This window comes from Python bivittatus, unplaced genomic scaffold (assembly GCF_059951505.1).
Source record: "Python bivittatus isolate LINGU-HERP-01145 unplaced genomic scaffold, Pbiv_v1 ctg000530_np1212, whole genome shotgun sequence".
NCBI lineage: Eukaryota > Metazoa > Chordata > Lepidosauria > Squamata > Pythonidae > Python > Python bivittatus.
In genome coordinates this window covers 1995532-2016472 of record NW_028277085.1, presented here as the reverse complement: position 1 = coordinate 2016472, position 20941 = coordinate 1995532, and the positions used below count along the sequence as shown (strand labels likewise).

At 46.7% G+C, this 20941-nt stretch overlaps 1 protein-coding gene across 1 annotated transcript in view; it reads right to left on the bottom strand.

The window, feature by feature from the left end:
- The window catches only part of APBA2 (amyloid beta precursor protein binding family A member 2), a 63020-nt gene that overhangs the window by 41236 nt on the left and 843 nt on the right, over window positions 1-20941 (bottom strand). The window lies entirely within an intron of this gene.

The following is a 20941-nucleotide window of genomic DNA, read 5'->3' as shown; positions in this document are numbered from 1 at the left end:
AAAAAAAGAGGGTGGGGATCAGGAAGCCTCTTAAAAAAGATTGGGAGTTTCATAGTTCCACTGCTTTTCCTTCTATAGAGAGGGGTTCCAATAAGATTCCCTTCTGAGACCTTCTGTGTTTACCCCTTTTGCAGTGTTTCATTTCAGAGATGCAGAAGAAATAGCTTCCTCTCCCACTGTTGATTCACGTCAACGGTTTGGTGCTGCTTTTCCGTGGCCTTTCCACCGTTCAGGGATGTTTGCACCATCGGACCTAGACCCTGAAAACTCCATGTCAATGAGGGCAGAAGGGACATAAAAACCAAGACACGCTGACCAAAGAAGGAGAAATCGAAAGCAATCTGTTTCTGTAAAAGAGGAGAAAATGTCTCCAGGAGGTATCCTCTTCTAGTTACTAGAAACAGGGTGGAGCAATGCAGAAAGCTATAAGCCGTTGTGAGTTTGCCTCCCCCAAATTAGAAGCATCTTTAGGGTTAGAATAAGCCACAGGGCAAACACTGAATTGTTGGTTCGCACTCTGTGTGTGCTTGGGGGTGTTTTCCTAGAGTTAAAATAGGGCGTGCGTTGTTTGAGAGATAGTCACGTAGACTTTCCCTTGATTTGCTAACTTTCTATGTGCATGGGGGGTTTGCTTGAAGGAGTATCCGGCCAGGGTCTCAGGGAGTTGGGCGGCATATACATTTAATCAATTAAATATATAAGCTTTCCATTTATAGACTCCTAACTCTACAGCAGTGTTTCTCAACCTCAGCAACTTTAAGAGGCTTGGATGTCAATTCCCAGAATTCCCCAGCCAGCGTTATTAATACTATAATTGAAACAGAGATATCTCTTTGAAAAGCTTTAAAAAAAACCACTCAAGCTGAATGCCTAATCAAGCGCAGCTGTATTTGCACAACTGACTTTAAACTTCCAACTTTAGGCAAAACACACTTTGCGCCTTAAGGATCAGGGTAAAGAACCTGAAATGACTCAGCTTCAGAAAGGTGCCATTTCACACCTTCAGCACAGGGATGTTTTGGGTGCACTCTCCTTAGCACATCTTCACGAGAACGATTTGTAAGGATAAACAGATCTTTACATAACCTTGCCTTTTAAAAATGGATTGAAGCAGAGCTTCACTGCTAGTTGGAGAGGTGGAAAGAGAAAAGGATTCTGGAGGAATCCAGTTCTGAAAGTGGGGATACAGGGTGGACTTAAAATCAAAATTTTCAGTGTACAATCCTCCCTTGTTTCCCACCATTCTAGACCAGTGTTTCTCAACCTCAGCATCTTTCAGATAGGTGGACTTCAACTCCCAGAATTCCCCAGCCAGCATGCTGGCTGGGGAATTCTGGGAGTTGAAGTCCAGACATCTTAAAATAGCTGAGGTTTTGAAACGCTGTTCTAGGCGATCACATTTTTCTTGTCCCATTTCCCCCTCAATTTCTAACACTTATACAGTATTTCCTACTGCTGAACATGCTCCGTATTCACTGGCTTGTTTTTTGGGGGGAGTGGAAGGTGTTTCTCCCCCTTAAGAGTCCCCCTTCATAGTTTATACTGCAAAACATGGGTCATCTCTGCAAAAGATCACAGGATCTTGGCTTCAGGGTTAGAAACCATGAAAGAATGACGCTATCCAAGAAAAACCCAGTGTCACTTAGAGATCGGCACCTTCCTCTTTGCCTCAGTTGCTAGTTTTCTCCGCTGGGAAAGAGTCTTTGTTTAATGAATGTCCCGTGTCCTCCAACCACTACGTGGCAAACCAAGAGGCCTTCATCTATTCTTTCCCCTAGCTCAGTGTCTCAAATTATTCTCCAGTTCCTACGAAGAGTGCCATATCTTCCTTCCTTCCGATTCTCTGTGCTGGAGGCAAATTGGAGATACGCCTCTTCTGTGCTTTCAAATGTGGGGTTCAGCTGTTACATTTTTGGCCCAGAAGGATCAGGGGTAAGCAGAGAATTGCAGTTTCTTCTAGGAATGACTGTGGCATTCAGGTTGCAGATTGCAGTTTGAAGATTAGAACGGTAAACCTCAGAATAATTTTTGGAGCTCCACCTCCTGCATTGTACACCATTCCTTGCTCCTTCGGTTATGACATTTGGTGGGTCCTCATAATGGCGCTGCCCATCTACAGAGGTCTTTTCTCCAAGTAAGGAATCTGCCCCACGCTCTCAGCCCTGCCAGCAGATCCCAAAAGCAAAACAGAAGCTGCACCAGCTTAATGTATGGTTACAGGTGGGCGGCAGAAATTTATGGAGCTTGAAGCTCCGTTGGAAGAAAACCCTTCTTCTTTGATTCATTCTTGGATATGAAACAGGGATTGCAAAACCAGGAGGCTGGTGAGATCAAAATAGAATGGGGACCACAATGCAGTCGAAGCACAGAATGAAAATGGAGCCACAGCAGCAAAAATAGCAGTCTCTTGGAAGTAGCGAACCCAGCAAACCACAAATCTGAATTTTTAAAACCAAGTCCAGCTGGAGTGATTTTGTTGATAGCTGCAAAAACTCAGCCAGCACAGGTTTACATGTAATTACTTGCTACTCTTTCTCACAAGTTGCGGACCTGTATTTACAAATTTGGACGCCGAGGTTGTGTAAAAACTGAGCATGACTTCTGCTCTTCGCTGCCTTGCAAAATGCCACGAGAAGAAGAAAGAAGAGAGGATTCTACCTGCTTGAGGAACACCTGACTTGACCCAACTTCACCGGGCAACCTTCTCCTGTTGAGGTCTGAAAGCTCCATTTCTCAGGCAGAGGAGACTGGGAGAAACATGCTCAATCTGGATTTTAATGGGAAATCTCCAAATGACACTCCCCAAGTCAATGGACAAGCAGATCCAGATGCCCGTTTCTGAACCGGATGATGAACTTGGGGTGAAACACGTGGACCCTCATGCTAGTGTGGCCATTGAATTTTGGTGGGGAAGCTAAAGCGTAGAGCTTTACAAGCCTAGGAATCCAGGCTTCATCGCTATCATGTCCAGATAAAAGGCTCAGATAAAAGATGCCCCTTTCTTTCTGGCAGAGACCCTGAAGAGCTGTAGACAATCCTGAGCTAAAAGACCAACAACTGGACTTGAACATTTCCTACGCATTTTTTCTTAAAAATAAAAATCGTATCAGTGCTTGGAAGCTAGAAGCAACTCTACTGCGTTTTCAATGGTCCTGCAATTTTTACTCACTAAGACAGGGTTTCTCAACCTTGGCAACTTGAAGATGCGTGGACTTCAACTCCCAGAATTCCCCAGCCAGCCATGGCTGGCTGGGGAATTCTGGGAGTTGAAGTCCACGCATCTTCAAGTTGCCAAGGTTGAAAAACACTGCACTAAGAAGTGAATAGGTACTTGTGGACCTGTTTTTTTCTCACCTGCTAATGGGCCCAGAGAGAAGTCAAGAATGACCAGGGGCATCTTCTTCTCAGATTGTCTAGGAGAAGAATGCTTTTAAGAATGCAAACATCTGCTATGTTTTTGCAAAGGCCTTCAAGAATTTCCACTATGGCTAGCCCCTGTTTGGATTTTGGTGTAAGAGAAGTTTTCCAACACATAAAAGACGGCAAAATACCTGCAATTTCAAGAGAAATCTCTGCCTTGGGGGACAACTCTCCTGCAGCGTGGTGTAGTAGTCAGAGCACCAGACCCGAAGCCAATAATCCATAATAGCATTAGCCAAATGTAGATACAAACACAAATTCCAGTTACTGATGGGAGAAAATACCAGTTTGGATTTCCCTCCCTGCACCCCTGAAATAACAATTGAGACCAGGCATTGGGTTCAACAGTCCAAAATGTCTCAACGACATCCAGTTTGGATGGAAGAACCTTCCCTCCATCCCTAATTATTAGCCAAATTTCCAACTTGGTAGAAAAATTATCCATGCTGTTATGGCCAACCGCATTGGTACAACTCAATGAAAGATGCTAATTTTCTGGAAATGTTTGGGCTATTGTAAGAAGCATCAGCAAAAAGTGAAAGGAGGAAAAGAAATGAAAAGACTATTGCAGGAGTCTCGCTCTTGCTTTGAGGTTCCTCAACACTCACTCTGTTTCTCCCCCAACTGCATTCTAAGATTTTCTAAAGCGCAATCAATATTTTCAGACGCGAGAGCAGCTGCCAATTCTAAATAGGATCAAGAGCCATCACCCTTCTAGCTTTCCATCAGAGTCAACAGATCCTATCAGCCAAGACTTAAATAAGCAAGGGAAGGTTTAGGAGTCTACACCCGTCCATTCCCATTAAGGACAGAGGTCTAGCAACAGCCAGGTGAGAAGGAAAGGAAAAATCAAGAGGAGGCACCCAATTGCCCTCTTTTGTGAAAGGTGGCCATGGTGAGTGAGATCAGGACTGGGGCAGAAAAATCTCTTCTCCTGTGTGCAAATTCTCACCCCTTCCCTTATTGCACTTGGCGTGGCTAGTTGTGAGCTAATTATTTCTCTCTTTGGCTTGCTGTTCCTTATCTGTAAAACAAGAATGAGAATGGGCTGCCTTTGGCCAGGTCTTCAGGATGCTTGGCTGGCCAGCTTGGAGTTTCTGGCCAAAAGTAATCTGCAGTAAATGGGTTGTGGGTTTGGATTCGTAGAGGCACTAAGGCAGTGTTCCTCAACCTTGGCCACTTGAAGATGGGTGGACTTCAATTCCCAGAATTCCCCACCCAGGCTGGCTGGGGAATTCTGGGAGTTGAAGTCCACCCATCTTCAAGTGGCCAAGGTTGAGGAACCCTGCACTGAGGGATGGGATACTGTTTGCTACCCAGCTTAGTGCCCTTGCTGCTGGGAATTCCAGGTGTCAACATCAAACAGGTTGAAAATGTGGGTCATCAGTAACGAACTTGATTCCATGGTCCATGATTCTGGATCTCCTCTGGCTGGAGAACTTAAAGATTTTAGCCAAATAAATAAAAGACCTTACAAGGTTGCTTGCCTCACATGGCATCACCTTTTTCTTTCCCAGGATCCCCCCACTCCCCAAGGCCTGGCAGAAACCCTTGAAACGACATCCCTAAACAAATCTAAGCCCGTGTAGTATCTTCTGTCCACCTCCCAACTGTCCCTCCCTTCCTGCCAACATCGCCGTTCCTCCATCCTCTCATCTTGCCCGAAAAGGTTCCACAAATAGAGCAAATGGTCATTTTCGCCTCCCCCAAAGTGGGGAGCACCACACACCTGGGGCTGTCCTCTTTCCAGAAGGTGGCAGGAGACAGAGGCTGGTTCCTCACACAAGGAGAAGCTCTCTTGATGAGCTCTAACTGAGCCAAAGGGCAGGACCAGGAGCTGGACAAGACTCCAGGGCGGAAATCCACTTCCAGCAGAGGCCAATCAAAGGGAGGGTTAAATTCCAATTTAGTGATGACCCAGTGTGCTGCCTTGTTGCATGGCAGAAGTATCTGGAAGCTAAATTTGGAGAGCCGAAGACGCTTTCTGAATGAATAAGCAGCTCCCCAACCAGGATCTGCCAACATGTTGGCCGGCGGCTGACAGGCGGCAAAGCTTTTTCCAGCAAAGATCGCCTGAGAGGGGATAGAAAAAAAATTCCAAGCTCATGCCATAATTAGGAAAAAAAAATATGGAGTACTGAGGACTGGGTATTGCCCTGCAGGACTAGAGTTTCAAGAAAAATGAGTGCGTTCTCACCAGAGGGGTGGAAGGGATTAGAGAGCCAGCTTGCAAACAAGCCGGCCACAGCTGTCCCTGCAGCAATGCCATGTAGCTTGTCAAGGACTGGACATTATCTTGGTTGAGCTTCAACACCATCTGGACTTTTTTGATCCTCGCCCCCTCCCCAATTCACACCAAAGCTTTAGTCCCACTCCCTGTGACTGCTTACCCCACCTGCTCCCCTTCCCCTAACTTCACAACACACACCAACCCTTCAGGTTCTCTTTCTCTCAGTTTCCCCCCAACTAATCTCTAGTTCCTGGTACTGACTTTTTTAGCTGGTATGTTGAAGGGGCAGAAGACGCCTTGGGGACCAATCCGTGCAGGTGTGCAATAAAAAGATTTCGAGTCTAGATTTTAAAAATGAGAATACGCGTCTCCCACCCCCAGAGTTACCCAAACGTCGCACTGACTCTGCTGAGGCACAACTAGGAGCTATTCTTGTTGCTCAACAGAGAAGAGAATCTAATTTGCAATATGGTGATCAATAAGTGTAATGAAGCAAAGAAATACCTTAATGCGCCGCTACACCCCCTGCATACTGATAAACTAATACATATTCACCATTATGATTTTACAGCCAGCTACTTGTTTCAGACTGATAGGAATTCCCCAACCGATCTCTCCTTTCACTAGGAAACAGAGTAGTCAGGAAACCTGGAAACCAGGCTCCCAAAGTGGTAAACTGGAATCTCCACCGGGCCAGTTAAGCAGCCGGGAGCTTTTTACCGAAACCCAGCAAATAGCATTGAAAATAAGCAGAGGAAGGCGAAGATCTACCTCATCTCTAGAGTAGATCATGACCCAGCTTGGCACTTCAGCGTCAACTCCAAAAGACCCAACTGTGGTGTGTCAAAGAGCCTGAAATTCACTCCCCACCCAAACTAGCTTGCTAACTACAACCGTGGAAGTCCCTGTTGGCAGAGTTTGGTCTTTACTGCTCACGGGGCTGGCTCCCATAGGGAGAATAGAGCTGGATGCTGGGGTCTCCTTTGGTGCAGACCCATAAAGCCTGCCGTTGGGCTAACACAATGGCATGGAAGTGCTTTGTAATTGCCTTCTCTGATTTCTCAGTCTGGCCTATAGCCCAAGGATTATCCAGTAAGCTCCTTCACTATCTACTCATCAACAATTGTTTTATAGAACAAGAGAAATGGAGCTGTACACACACACACACACACACACACAGACACACACACCGCCCCCTTCTGTAGTTCTCGTCTACCGATTCTGCGCAGGTCTAAATACATCATCTGTTATATTATTATAGTCTGTTAAGATTTACAAGGAGCTGTTGCTCAAAACCCCTTTGGGGAAATGGAGGGAGGGGCGGGGAAGAGCTCCAATTTGTCATGCAAACGAGACTACACTTGCTGCAGATTGAAGCTCTTCATCATTTATTTTGGAAGGGGGGTGTCAAGCCCCAACGACAAGGGAGATTTATCCAACGCTGCTCTTGGGCACAGCTTTCCCCTACCCTAGGATATATAACATCTTGGTGTCAAGAAATATCACACACGGACACACATCCCAACTGACCTCAAAGGGCATGGAAATGACAGATAGATGGGCCATGGAGCAATTCATCTTGTTAATGGAGGAGAAAAATCACAGATTTACCAATAGATAGAGACACCTGTTGGCAAGGTAAAGGGGCCCTTGAGTCGAGCTGAACCCTGGTCAGTGGTGTTTGGTAACAAGACAAAGGTGGTTTGCCCACCTTCTAGGATGGTGCCCATGTGGGTAGGTTGGGCTGAGAGAGAGACTAGCCCAAAACCCCCAGGCAGCTTGCATGGCAAGGCAGATGGCTAGAACTTTAACTGCTATGCCCCACTGTCATTAGACAGTAGAGTCAACCAAAGGTAGACCAATTAAGAGGGAGAAATGTCTAAATATGGAAATTTGGACCATTCAATGACAGCCCAAATTTCTCAGTCGGTCTTGGGAGTCCTGGAATAGTGGCCTGGATTTTTTTGGCTCCCATATGCAAGCCCTGCCTTTGCTGTGCCCAGCTTGGATGCCCCTGCCAGTGACTCCCTTGGTCTGTAGTCTTCCTTTACGGAAACTGGGGATAAAGCCGTTCTCTCCAGCAGCACCAGAAATTTATCAGGGGGTTGGCACTCTGTGTGCAGAGAACTTTAACACTGATGTGCCCAGAGCAAGCTGCCTTTGACCACTGTTCCAGTTAGTCCACTCCTGTCTGCGGTGTCTAAGGGCTGTTCTCCATCTGAATTACCTGGAAGGGAAACTCCAACTCATCAGTTGATTTGACAAGGAGCTATCATCTGAGATACATCACAGATCAGACTGTGGGAGTCCATGCTGTGTAGGGTCGGAGGACTTGGTTTACCGGGGCAGATCCAGATTCAAGTCCAACCTCAACTCTTTTTCTGCCCAGCCTACCACTCAGGATTTTTCAGGGGAAGACAGGAAGAAGGAGTGCTCTGTAGGCTGCTTTGGCCTCCTGGAGAAAAAGTGGGAGGTGAGGTACATTGAACAAAGAAATAACTCAAATACGAAACAGTAGCTGTAGGCTGATGCCTTTGAATAAAACATGTTCGTCAAAAGAGGTACCACCAGAATCCTTTGGGTTTTTTGCAAACAAAGGTCTGTGTGTAGGATTTCAGCAAGATGTCCATCACGTTGCAACAAAGGCTGGTTCCCTCGTTCAGGGGCCATTCACGGGAGGGAGGGGCATCCTCCGCATCTCTAGCCGAAAGGATCTCACATCAAAGGTTGAAGACTGAAGCCCACAAGGGATGGGGTGGGGGGAAACCTCTGCCTCTTGGAACAGACAAGCCCACCTGGTTAGACACTACAACAGCCTAGGAAAATGTTCACCAGGAGAACACAGATGTGGCTCTAACACCTACCAAGAAAAAAACTTGCCCCTGTTTACTTAGATATCAAGACAAAGTCAAAAGGAAAGAATCAGGAGTACAGGATGTGCCTCTCTTCCAGCACTGCTGCATTGGCCAGACAGTTTGGCCACATTACAAGCATACTAATCTTAAGTCCGTGCAAACCTTGGAAAATCCTCTTCCTTGCATTGTGCAGAAGACCACATTGCATCAGATTTTAACTCTGCTGGATGAGCAGCTGCAGGATTGCACGGTTCTGAGTATTCTCTCATCCAAACCCCAAACTAGCAAAATAAGCCCTATCCCCTGGTTTAAGGGACAAGGTTTAGCCCGGAGGAGAAGCTAACTGCACATCTTCCCTTTATGCAGGACCTCCAGACTCTTGAGAAAAAATACTGTCGAATACAAAACCTGACAAAAGACTTCAAAAACCTCCTAGTGACGTTGCTTGTTCATTAAGACGGAATCCAGTGAAAGGCTGCAAAATATATTTTTGTCCTTAGGACCAGTTGCAAAAATTAGAGCATGAAAAATCAAGGGCCAAAAAAAAAAAAATCTTTCCATTCAGTGCACAAGATCTGCCTTTGAAAGAAGATTAGGGAGCCTTTGGGGAAGAATGAAGCGGTGGAATTTTGTATCTACCCAGACCGAATCCCACACTGTCTGTGATTTTGCCCCGGGGCAACGGGCCTCAGCAGTATTGCCATTTTGGAATCAGGAACCATGATGCAGAGGCGGTATGATCCACATAGCACAGTCCAATCTTTCCACCCCAAATGCTGATTATAACTATGCTGAATACTGTCCAAGCCAGTGTTTCTCAACCTCAGCCACTTTAAGATGTGTGGGCTTCAGCTCATGGCTGGCTGGGGAATTCTGGGAGTTGAAGTCCACACTTTTTAAAGTGGCTGAGGTTGAGGAACGCTGGTCCAAAGCAAGAGGATCACAGATGGTCCACTTTTTTCAAACTAAGCACAGAAGCAAAAGGCTGAACCCAGCAGTGACTTCTCCACTCCGTCATGCTACGCAAGATGGTTTGGCACTATGGTAATTAAATCAATCACCTAACTTCTCAGGGTGAGATAATAAATGAATTTCTAATTGGGACCATGGCTGGAATCTTAATGAACAATATGTCTTCAGAGGAAGTGTGTTTTCCGGTTGTACAAGATGCTTCATGAAAAACAACAACAAAAATACACAATTCTTGCCAGATCTATTTAACAAAAGATTGAGGGAGAGGAACTTTAGGGGTGACTACTGGAGCAAAGGTTAACACAAGGATTCACAAATATGATTACAGCACTGAAAATGGCTCTTCCCATCCAATCTGTTGATACTCCTCATATGTGTGGACTACACCCAACTGGGTTGTGAACATCTGGAGATCCAGTGGCACCACCAGGTCTGAAAGGGTCCCTGACAAGGGGCCTTCTATGCCCCCAGCCCCCGAGTGGGCCACCCTCTTCTCCTCTGCGCACCTCACCAACAGGAGTGTCTACACGTTCTGTTGTTCTTCAGGCCTATCTAGAAGCCCCAACTTAGCTGGCACTTCAAGGTTGGAATGACCTTTTCTATTTGTATATATTTGCAGTGCAAGAACAAATTCCCTATTTTAAAACATCTTAGCAGGAACTTACTCTTGAAAACTTACAGTTCTACTGAGATGGAGTGGGAACAGTTGTGTCTGGATTACAAAGCCTGTTGGCCCTTAAGCATGGTGGATGGTGGAGAAAATGGCACTACGGTCCATCAGCAAGTTGCTCCTCCAACAAGGAAGTAGAATTACCTCAGCTACTCCAATTAACTCTTTCTGGATGAGCTGCTTGCTCTGTCCTTAAGAGGAAACAGAAATCCCATTCAGGAATGGACCACAATGATCCAGAGGGTTATCCTCTTCATCTCACTTCTGGATTCATTTCAGAAGAGAAAGTGGACATTCAGCACAGCCTGTTACTGATGCTTTCCCCCTTCTCCTGGCCAGCTGAGATTAAAAATCCATGATGTCAAGAATTTGAATTGCCAGAGATGGTGGGAGAAAATTACTATTCAGCTCCCTGAGGGGGGAAAAAAATAATAAAGGCTTAATGTTGGAAGGATGAGGATTTATGAAAGAACTGTTCCCCAGTGATATCAAGCAAATGTTGCCTTGGCAGATTCTAAATCCTGCGGTCTAAATAATCTCTCTAAACCTCCGAACCCAGCAGTGAAGGCGCAAGCGATATATCTCGCCCCAACTCCTTCTCTGAAACGATCTGTTAAAGGGCAGAAATCACAGCATGCACACCGACACACACACACACACATCACGCACACACATTCCCCAAAAGATGACTGCTGCTGGGGAAGTCAGGGAACTAGCAGGACAGACTGAGATCCAGGGTGGACACACATTCCCAGAGAGCTAAATGGCTCTTACAGACAGAGGTCCACCACAGACTAGGTTCAGGAGAAGGCTGCAAACTCAAGAAAAGCATCAACCACATGCTCGCCATGTTCCAACTTCTAGCACATGCACAAAACAATCATGGGCAAGAGCCAGAGAAGGCAAAGGTTGCCACACGTCATTGTCATGCAGATGAGGCCATGATACACGTGATGTCCTTTTGATGTCCCTGCAGCTTCTGAGAGATGCCTACGATCGTGTCACTTGAGTGGAGTTGTAAGGGCCATTGAGTTCCACCGCCTGTTCCATTCAAGAATCCAGGTGAAGTATCTCCAACAAATGGTTGCCAGGCTTTGCTTGAACACAACCAGGGATGGGTAGCCCAATAACTCTATGGATGATGGATTCCATGTTCAACCTGTCTCCCTGTTAGGGAGTTATTTTTCCTAACATTCAGTTGGAATCTGCCTTTCTGGAGCTGAAATGCATTATTTTGCATCCTGGTTCCACAATTGCAAGAACAGGTGTGGCCTTCTGTGCGACAACCCTTTCAGTGCTAACCTGTCCCACAATCACCCTCCTCAAGGTTTAATAACCCCAGTTCCTCCATCTCCCTTCATAAGACTTAGTTCCCACTCCCCTGATCATCCTCACTGCCTTTATTAACCTCTGTCCCAGTTTGTCTGAATCCTGCTGAAACTGTGGTGATCAGAACTAGATACAGGATTAGAGATGAGTCAAGCCAGTCCAGAATAAGGGCTCCTATTTCTTCTCCTGGTCTGGAATCGATGCTTCTTCAAGTACAACCTAAAGTTACAATTTCTCTTTGAGCAGATGCATCACACTGCTGACACAGATGCCACTTGTGATCCCCTCCAACCCCGCAAACCGTTTCACATGTAGCATTACCAAGGTGGGAATTCCCCAGCCGAGACAGGCGCATCTGGATTCTTTTTCCAAAAGGAAGACATTGTAGGGGGAGAGCCGTCCTTGCCTAGGGTAACAAAAAATCAGGAGGAGCCTGGCAGCACCTTTCCAACGAACACATCCTGTTAAAAGGCCTAAGTTTTCCTGAACTTCAGCCTTTTAATAAAAACTGATATTCAGAAAAGGTTCAGATTCCACTTGCAGTTGGCCTTAAATGAAGAACCTTACATTTCTCAAGGTTATTCGCAGCCCATTTCTCCAACCTGTCATGACCGCTTGAAATCCATTTCTGTTTTCTAGGGCAGCGTTTGTCAAACTCAGCAACTTTGAAATGTGTGGATTTCAGCTCCCAGAATTCTCCAGCCAGCCCTGCTGGCTGGGGAATTCTGGGAGTTGAAGTCCACGCATCTTAAAGCATGCTGGCTGGGGAATTCTGGGGGTTGTATCCACCCATCTTAAAGTTGCTGAGGTTGAGAAACACTGGTCTAGGGTCCTAGTCATGAGGACTGTGCTGTGCTGGCCAGAAGGGTGCTTTTATGTCAGCCCTTCAAGGTAGGCCAGGTCAGGAAACAGACACCACAAGATTGACTGGAGCTCTGATTTAGTGATTTAGGCCCTATTAATAGAATCGTAAAAGCCTGACAACGTTTCTTCTTCCCTCCCTCTTATACCACAGAGATCAAGGGGGTGTGGGGGGATAGCCTTGAATTTCTTTCTCACACCTTCCTGTTTTCCTGGGCTGAGCTCATGTTTTCTAACGGTTGCTGCACAGGACATCCCTGTGTTCCTCTATTTTTTTATTCTCTGGCGCTTCCCTATCCCTGTGTTAAGAGGACGTGCTGCGCACCCAGCGGTCTGCATCCTGCGCCCATCAGCAGATCCACTTCTCCAAGGCCTATGCGCTTCTTCCCTCCCCACAAACCCGGCCACCTGAGAGAACCTTCACCTGGAGATGATGTAAGCTCTGTGGCCCCCTCAGGCCACCGACCCCACCAAGACTCCTGGACCTCTCCTTTATGGCTGAACAGAATCTTAAAGCCCCCCAGATTGTCCCTCTCCCCTCTACGATGCGCAAGAGAATCAAGGCGGGCAATCTTGAGCTTCTTGCTCACCCCCTCCTCTATTCCCGGGCTAAGCTGGCGTCTGCGCAACCGCCCTTGCCTTCCTGCCGAGGGCCCCCTGACCAGCTGGTCAAGGAAGAGATCCATCTGGCCCAAGCCAATCATTCTGAGCGGTCTGCATCCTGCCAGGCCAACCACTCAATTTATTCCAGGTCCTCCCCATCGACGCAAATGACCTGAAAAGAGTTTTGCCTGCAGTGTCAAACAGAGGGCTAGAGCAGTGCTATTCTTCCCAGGAGTTAAATAACCGTAATAGTGTTTTTGGGGTTGAAAACATTTCTAATTAGTTCAGCTGTTAGCAGATGGCTCCAGTTACACTAAATGGGGGACAAACACCGCCAGAAATATGCTCGTCGAAGACATTCTAATGGAGAGACCTATTTACTGTAATCCCAAAGTACTAAAAAAACCCATTAACGCATCTCTCCTTTTCGCAAGTGCATAAAGCTTCATAGAAAGCAGATGATTTTTTTTCTGGTGACATCAATATATCTTCTCATAGAAAGATTTATATGAAATGGGGTTTAGACTGTGTATTTGAGAATTTCATACTATTTATATGAAATGGGGTTTAGGCTGTGTATCTGAGAATCAATACCTCTAAACACAAAGAGGCTCTGAGGAACCATGCATAACATTTGCTAGTTTTGCATTCCCACCATCACAGCAGGCAGATTTCTTTTCGCAAAAAAATGTGGTTTTAATAACATCTGCATTTTCAAGACAGGGAGTACTGCAAAACCTGTTCTTACACGGTCTGTATAAAAATTCATAACGTGCCTGATTTTGAAACCAAAGAACTGATTTTTCGTACCATGAAAAAGAAACAGCAGCAAAAACGTCTCTTTTTAAAACAATATACGGCACACCCGATTTCTTCTGCCGTTTGAATTTGCGACAAACAGAAGTCCCTGTTTTGCTTGGATCGTTTTTTTGAAAAAGAACCACAGCCGTTACAAAGAGAAAAGCAGAAAGATTGGAGTCCCGGGCAAAATTAGCGTTGCAAATTGGACTGGGACGGAAACCTGAAGATTTTCTCAATATGACCATTCCGTCCAGTCGCACAACAGTCTTTGCAAGCAACCTGCTGCTGGTTCAAGGACTCCATCTGCACGCCTGTAGCTTCTTATCTCTGAATAAGCCTCAGTGAACAGGCTGCAATTTGCATTTAGGGCGACAGATGTGGGATTCAATGACTTTTCTTCCATTCTGTAGGATGCAGACTCTACCTTGAGCAGCAATTTACCTCTAGCAATGATGCTTGCCTTTGGAGAGACACAAAGGCGCTCCTGACCTTTGAGGGACCTGTCTGCAGATAGCTGGGCCAGAACAAACACCAAATGTGATTTAAATTAGAAGACCCATCCAGCCGGGAGGAGCCATTTAAGGTACATCTAGGCCAGTGTTGTCCAAACTTGGCCACTTTAAGATGAGTGGACTTCAACTCCCAGAATTCCCCAGCCAGCCATGCTGGCTGGGGAATTCTGGGAGTTGAAGTCCACTCATCTTAAAGTGGCCAAGTTTGGACAACACTGATCTAGGCACTTATTCCCAGAATCCAGACTAAGACACGCCCGGGCAGAGGATTATGAGTTGTCCAGGATCAGACACAGTACTTGAAATGAGATCTGATTGGAACAGAACAAAGTGCAACTCTGAGTTCCCAAATTTTGGAAATTAGGTTACTATTGATGCAGCCTGAAGTGGCAGTGTCAATAAACAAACCCTGTCTTGAGCTAGTAATACCTAAAACGCTGTTTCTCAAACTTTCTGCAACTGTGAACCATTAAATAAACATTTGGAAAATGTAGGATTGGCCCAATTAAACAAACAACGTCCCCCTTTCTTCTTTAAGAGCACGGAGGTCCACATTTTTCAGCAAATGGAATTGTGATTACAATTGCACTTGTGTGCACTTTCTCATCCCTTCCATTTTAACAGGTCCTTTGAGACTAAAATTTGTACCAGAATGTTAATCCACATTCATTTATTTACCTCTTGGATTATTTTATGTCCCACGCGCCGTACAGCAACGACACTTAGCACAGATGTGAATGCTCTTCAGTAGAAATCTCTGAATGCTGGTGCAAGTGAATCTCCAATGCAAAGAAATTGCATTTTTAGATATTCATTGTCAGGAATATCTTATTGGCACTGGGGATGGGGGAAATGTTTGTGCAAGATCACATATAGCATAGAACATGAGACCCTCAGTTGGCAACCGTACTGATCAATATTGTCAGTGTTCTGAAGTTCACGGTCACATATATACTTCAAGGAACTGGTTTTCAGACCCTGGTCCATTTTTGCGAACCAGCTGACTAGCAGTGAACCGAGGGAGACGGGGGCTGAAGTGTCTTGGCTAACTGATGGTGAGCAGAGAGAAGCTACGGTGGGCCATCTGGTCGACCTCCATGGAACTCTGGTTGCCCATGGACCATCGTTTGCAATCATCGATCTAAAGTGAGTTAAGGGGCACAACAACTGGATTAAAACTGGAAATAAAAAGAGACTAAAGGAAGATGTAATTGAATGTGAACTGTATACACACTTTGCACCTAACCTGAAGATTCCCTTAATAAAATGTCTGTGACTGGCAATCAAGCATGAGTTAAAAATGAGTATCTCACTGTGAGGGGAGCAGGTGCAAAGAGAAGAGGTGTGGACGTTGGAAAGACCCCTGGGGAAAGGAACAAAGCGTTTTTGTGTAACGTACACACAGAAGATCCCTGCCAGTAAGTCAGTGTTTGCCTCTTTCTTTCTCTCTCTCTCTCTCTCTCTCTCTCTCTCTCTCTCTCACACACACACACACACAGAGGCATGGAAGATTCCCTAAATACATTGTGGTAACTTTCCATAGCCAAACCTGGCACCAGTTCTCTTACCTGACACTGAAACCAAAAATAAACTAGGTCCCTAGAAAAACCTGCCATTGGTTGTCTATCTGCTTTTAAGCTGGGGAAATGTTGAATTAGTTCCCATGTAAGATTCAACTCTTACCCCCCACCCCTCAGTGCAACTTCATTTTGCTGGCCTCCTTAGATGTTCTGGGTATTTTGGGGAGAAGAGACCGTGCTGACAACACAAAGCGCCTCACTGCATGAGAATCCCCCGCCTCCCCCTTTCAAATCAACAGGGAGCAACTCATGGGAGAGACATCGCTTTGCCTGAAGCTCATCACAGCAAACAGCCCTGGATAGGAAGACAATATTCTGACTTGGTAGATGTTACATTTATCCACATCATCAATAGCAGAACCCACTATCAGCACACTTCTCCTTAAAGGTCAATAAATCTACATCCATAGTACAGATCCACATACTGACTTCCCCCCTTCCCCCCTTCCCCCCTTCCCCCCTTCTTTCTTTCTTTCTTTCTTTCTTTCTTTCTTTCTTTCTTTCTTTCTTTCTTTCTTTCTTTCTTTCTTTCTTTCTTTCTTTTTCTCTTTCTTTCTCTCTCTCCTTCCTTCCTTCCTTCCTTCCTTCCTTCCTTCCTCTCCAATTCCATGCCTCCTCTGCCTATCTCCTTATGCCTCCTTTCGCTTCCACTTTTCATAACTTGGACTCCTTCTGTTGGACTTCTAACTGCCCCTCTTCCCAGACCTGAACTAGCTCCACAAAGCTGGGTCTGTCTTAGGCCCAGCCAAAATGGGACCTTCCCTTTCTCTTCCTGAATATGGTCTGCAGACGCTTCAACCATTCCTCATGGCCGCCACCTCCAGAAGCTGGAACAGTGAGAAACGTTCCAATCCTGGCCAGTCAATCTGCAGAAGGCTTCACAGCCAAGGTGACACTGTACAAAGTGAGAGGCCTGCTTGACCACTGGCGGTACTTATTCCACTACATACATGCCACAGACTAGCATTTGGCCAGAGAAAAGGAAAAGCAGAGTTTAAGGCCAAGGTTCAGATTGAAAAGGTCCAAATTCACCCACAATGTATTCGACACATTACAGGTTACAAGATCATACCTCCATGGTGGATGATCACAACATATGCAACCAGGAAGAATTTGCTCACCTTCTCAGATGGTCTCCTTGCACATCTGAAGTGCACCTGGCTGTAGTGGGGTGATGCACTAATATTACTCTAGCATGTCACTATTATCATATGTTCTTCTTCATTGTTCATTGCATTCTACTATTCATACCAAATGAATATTAACGTTCTATTATCCCTTCTCCTGCTTGGTTGCTTAGTGGCAACCAATTTTGGATCTTCCAGTTTGCTGAGCTGGAAGAGTTGAACTCTGTAGACCTGCCAGGGGCTTCCCTGGATTGCAAATCTCTCTCCAGAACTTTACCAGCTACCTGTTTCAGGAAAAGGCAGCCCAAACACCACGGGAAGCCCTGCTCCGTTTGCAGAAGTCCTGGCTTCGATTCTGGAGCGGCACCACTTAAAATAAACTCTGATGGAGAGGCAGAACAACCTTGGCACTGCGTTGTCAGGATGCAGCATCGTCATATTCAATACCCAAGGGGTCTCACCTCTGAGAATACGCGTGCCGGATTCTGCTGTTAAGCAAATATATTGTCAGATAAATGTACTAAATACTGGGGAAGAAATAGCAGCCTTGGTTCTGGAATTGTTCAGCAATTTAACGCCAAGTCAAACGCTATGTGCTTGCAAACCGTTACTTCCACCAACCGCTCTAATTGTTCTGACCGCCTACAGTCTTATCTTCAGAGTTACAGCATAGTGTCAGCCTCTAAAACCGTGACCAGAAGGAGCAAGCTAGCAAAATAATCAATGGGTCAACTAATGTGCCTTAATTGCAGGAAGCACATATCCGACCCCCACTATCCATATGCCACATGACGAAATCGCAAAACAGCTTCGTCCAGCCTGGTGCCCTTGAGGTTCTCCAGGTTGCAGCACCTAAGTCTTCTGGAGGACACCAGGCTGTTGCACGACGCGGAGTGAAAGGTTCAACGCACTGTGTAGATTCGGGTCATATCATTTTGAGCTGTCAGTCAGATGGCCTCTAATCTTTCAGAAGCAAACTTGACAGGATATTCGTCACAGAAATGCCAGGGAAGTAGGCAATGCAAGCATTTCCCCGACTGAAAACTGCCAGAGCACCCTCGCTTAACGATATGGAACGGAAGCTTCAAAGGCCGTCTTATTAATTAATGGCCCTGCCCTCTCCTAGGATGGGGAAAGACAAATCTTCTTCATCACCCGCTTCTTGATCCTGTCAATCCACGGTGCCTAAGGCTGGACCTCCAGTTTGCAACGCAGGTGCCCTGTAACCCCGTTTCACTCTCTCCCCGAGCATTTGAACTAATCATAGTTCAAGTGTTGCACAAGCTAGACCCCAGGGAGATTGAGCAGCCATGTCGGCAGCTCCAGAATAACACTACCTAATCTCGGCGCCACCTTAATTGGAAAGGAGACATTTATGACTCCAGAAATGGAGGCCAAGATAGATAAGGGGCTGGATTTCAAAATGCGAGGTACCTATTTGTCTCCTTCGAGCGTGCAACGGAAGGCTGAGTTGAAAGGCGGTTTTAGCTAGCGAGCTGAAGCAGATGGAAAAATAAAGCAGCGTTCGCCGGTTGGCTCCCTCTCTTCCTTTCGTGAGAACTCCTCTGGGCCCACAGGCAGCCTAGCGGTGCCTGGGGGAAGAAGGGAAGGGGGCAAGACCATGCCAGGGCTGTCTTTGGCTTTCTAGAACTGCACAAAATCTGGGGTGCATCAGTTTTTGGAAGATGCCAAAGGAATTATCTATTGCACTGAGGTCTCTTTAGGGCAGTGTTTCTCCACCTTGGCCATTTGAAGCTGTGTGGACTTCAACTCCCAGAATTCCCCAGCCAGCGTTGCTGGCTGGGGAATTCTGGGAGTTGAAGTCCACACAGCTTCAAATGGCCAAGGTGGAGAAACACTGCTTTAGGGCCTTTTGGGGGTATATCTTTTACTGGTACCATCAACATATGTAGCAATGATTGGTATAATAACTGCTTTAAAAGTAGGGAACGGGATTCTGAAGAAGCTCAGCTTAGGAATGGAATGACATTGAGGCAGACAATGCCCAAACCAGCATACCCCTGGAGAGAGTCCATTTCCTCCTGCGTAATGCACAAGAAGAATTTCCCCTCCAGGGCAACTTGTTCTCATGGCCAGCACGGCAGATCTGCAACTTCCCATCCTTCTCCCAAGAAGCTCAGGGAGATGCACTCTCCAGTTTCATTCTCATGACAGCCTTGCAAGGAAAATACAGCTCACCCCTGGCCATCCCGCCAACATTATGCTAGATGAGATCCAAGCCCAGGTGTCTACAGCCCTGTGTGAAGATGCTGAAATGAATGAGAACAACGCTTTAGCATCTGCACGGCCCACAGAATGTGACTTTCACCCTTACTGGTAACCAAAACCTTTGATTTGAGTTTCTCTTTTTTTTAAATCAGAGGTAATAGTCCCCCAAATTTATTCTGAATGTAAATATGCATAGGATTAAATCCAGGTGGAGTACAGTACCATTTTCCTGGCAAGGAACTTCATCGCTACAGCATTCTGAATCAAAAATCTCTTTCGCAGTCTGATCTTGCAGGCCTTACAAAATCCACAAGATTCATACATGAGGATCCAGATCCCAGGGCCATCCAAATGGAGATGCTTGAAGATGGAGCCAACCAGTTGGGGGTCAGCTGGATTTCATCTGATTTCAGGGGTGTGTGTGTGTGAGTGTGAAAACAATGCATGCACTTTTTCACAAGTAACACGGGGATTATAAAGTAGTGCAACCAGCCCATAGTCCTCTTGATATACAAATGCACGCAGCGTGATCTCCAAGTTACAAATGCCAAAGGCTCTAAAACACTAAAGTGAAATAAATTTATAAGCGCACAGCACGGTTTGCCAGCAATTTAAGCATTCCTACTGTTTTTCTCAATTTAGCATTAAGTGCAGAACTTGGGGGGTGGGGAAATCAATCCCCCACCCCTTGGCAGCACTGGGGAAAATCATCAGAACCCGGTTAGTGGGAAAGGGGAGAGAGAGGGAAGGAGAAACACCATGTTATCATTTGTCACACTGTTTACCCCAAGAAAACGAAGCAGAGGATTTTTAATTGAGGACATCTCCCTTCAGACCTCATTATGATGGGGAGGCAAAACTTGATCAAAAGCTTCTGTTCTGCTTTCGGAGGCTGATTTTAAAGGAAAGGGGGTGATGAAGAAATGCAAAACTTGGGAGAAAGAAAAAGGCAGGAGAGAAGAAAGAAGGATGATGGCACCTGAATGTTCTGGTTTTTCACTTTTACCTTCCAGAGCAAAACACCCCCCTTGTTTTTTTGCCAGCGTTGTATATGCAGAAGGTGAGAAACAGCCCCCCAACCCCGAGAACATTGGAAAACAGGCGGGGGGGCAGCAGAATCCTTTCTTGGGGGCATGGGGTGGATTTCACACCCGGGGTGCCCCTATTCCTGCAGGCCTGGTTCCGAGGAGAGAGCGGGGCTCCCGGGTCGAGCCCCCAGCCACAAGCCTGCCAGCCGGTGCCCCAGCCCCTCAGCCCCCCCGGCAGCCCCCAGATCTTCCTGCCGCAAGCTTTCCGCGGCCAACCCCAAAGCCAGAAGGACGTGCGGGAAAACAGGAGCCGGAGCCGGCGCCGGCGCGGCAGGAACGACAGCAGGACAGGTCAAACCGGAACAGAACAAGGAGACCGCGGTGGGGAGGAAGGAACCCGAGCAGAGACCCCCGTTCCCCCGCCTCGGAGGGCTGAGCAGCCTGCGGCAACGGCGAGGCTGGCGCGCTCTCCTCCCCCCCCCCCTCCCGCCTTCCCTCTCCCTGCAGGTCCACAATGGCAAGGCAGAAAGAGATGCCCGTCTTGTGCCAGGCAGAGAAAACCTCTCTCGGCCTCCGGGCTGCTGGCGAAGCAGCCGCCGGGCGCCCCGTCCCTCCAGCCCCGCTCTGCTGCTCCCGGCCCGGCCTCCAGCCGCGGCGAGCCCCCGAGCCCCTCGTCCCTCCGAGCAGGGCAGGCGAGCCTGGGCGCAGCTCAGCGCCCGCCCCG